The sequence below is a fragment of the Oratosquilla oratoria genome, chromosome 14 (assembly GCF_046742065.1).
Source record: "Oratosquilla oratoria isolate Oo_2021 chromosome 14, ASM4674206v1, whole genome shotgun sequence".
Classification (NCBI taxonomy): domain Eukaryota; kingdom Metazoa; phylum Arthropoda; class Malacostraca; order Stomatopoda; family Squillidae; genus Oratosquilla; species Oratosquilla oratoria.
In genome coordinates this window covers 41,072,512-41,074,701 of record NC_134790.1, presented here as the reverse complement: position 1 = coordinate 41,074,701, position 2,190 = coordinate 41,072,512, and positions in this window count along the sequence as shown.

The window sequence follows — 2,190 nt, the reverse complement described above, 5'->3', positions numbered from 1 at the left end:
CGCTTCTTCTCTTCTACAACCTTCTTTGTTTCCTCATCCCACCATTCACTACCCTTTCTTCTATTTCCCCCTGTCCTTCTTGTTCCACACACCATCCTTGCACACTTTATGACTCCCTCCTTGAACCATCCCCATTCCTCCTCCACACCCAGCTCTACTCTACCCTTTACTCCCTCCCACTCCTCCTTCAGCTTCTTTCCGTACTCCTTCTCCTTTTCCTTCTCATTCAAAGAGTTCACTCTAAGAACCTCCCTATCTTTTGTCCCTTTCCTCTTCCTCCATCTATCCTCCACTCTCAACTTACCTTCCACCAAACAATTATCTGATATTCCCCCACCCTCTCCCCTTAGCACATGTACATCCTTAACTCTTCCTATCATAATCCTATTTACCACTACATAATCCATTAGTGCTCTATCTACCACCCTTCCATCCACCACCCTCTCCCATGTGCACTTATGCTCGACTTTCTTCCGAAACACTGTATTTGCCATCATCAACTCTCTTTCTAGACACATTTCCACCATCAATTCTTCACTACGATTCTTTCCTGGAACTCCACATTTCCCAAACACTCCATCGATTGGACCATTTCCCACCCTAGCATTAAGGTCTCCCAGTACTATCACATTGACATTTCTTTCCAGATCCTCTATGCACTCATTTAGATCTATCCAAAAGGCCTCCCTTTCTTCTACACTCTTCTCACTGCCAGGCCCATATGCACTTACAAAGACCCACATCTCCTTCCCCAGTTTCACCTTCATCGACATTATCCTTGAGGAAACCTCCTTCCACTCCACTACCCGTTTACCTATCTCTTCACTTACTAGAATGGCCACCCCTTCCCTCCCTCGCCCTCTCTTCACTCCTGATAACCTCCCACTTACACTACCAAACTTACACTCACCCTTCCCTTTCAACTTAGTTTCACTCAAAGCCAACACATCCATCTTTCTTCTCACAAACATACTACATATCTCTTCCCTTTTACTCTCATCTGTACCACATCCACGCACATTAAAAGACGCAAACCTTAGGGTGCTGGTCCGAGGCTTTCCAGCCCCTCATATGCCTTCTTTTCTTTTTTTAGGAATTTCCCCTGTGGGGCTACAAGGAGAAGGATGCCTAGTCCCAATCCCCGTCCCTTTCTTCTCGCCTCTTACGATCCAAGTGGGAATACTTGGTGGCAGTATTCTTTTCCCCCACCACAGGGAATTATCCCACCACAGAAAAAAAAAAAACTCAGAGAAATGGTACAGGACAGCAACAAGGGGTTGGAGGACAGTATAACGGAGGGACAGTCGTAGTATAAATGAGTTTTCCTCTATCATAGACAAAATGATGTGTGGCTCTGGTCCGTAGTGGCGCCCCATATAGACCCTAAAGTATCAACTGCATGCTACTTTGCCACAATAACAAGCAGCCAATACCCAATACATATACATATATTCATATACATATATATACATATACATATATATACAAATATATACATATACATATACATATACATACATATACATATACATACATATACATATACATACATGAACATATACATACACATACATATATATACACATACATATACATATACATACATATACATATACATATATACATATATATACATATACATATATATAAATATACATATATATATACATATATCTATACATATACATACACATATACATATACATATACATGCAATAAAAACACCAGGAGCGTGTGTTCACAAATGCGTAAATAACCACTAGGAAAAAGTAAACTAACGAAGCAGAGCGCTTTCGTGTAATTACATCTTCAGTGCAGATACAAAGAAGGAATTCCTTCTTTGTATCTGCACTGAAGATGTAATTACACGAAAGCGCTCTGCTTCGTTAGTTTACTTTTTCCTAGTGGTTATTTACGCATATACATATATATATATACATATATATACATATACATATATATACATATACATATATATATATACATATACATATATATATACATATATACATATACATATACATATATATACATATACATATATATACATATACATATATATATACATATATATATATATAAATATAGGAGTTATTCCATCTTGCTAATATAGTCACTCTTGTTTAAGATCACTACTCCACCTCCTTTGTCTGCAGTAGTCACTATGATGTCATCGTTATTCTGAAGTTC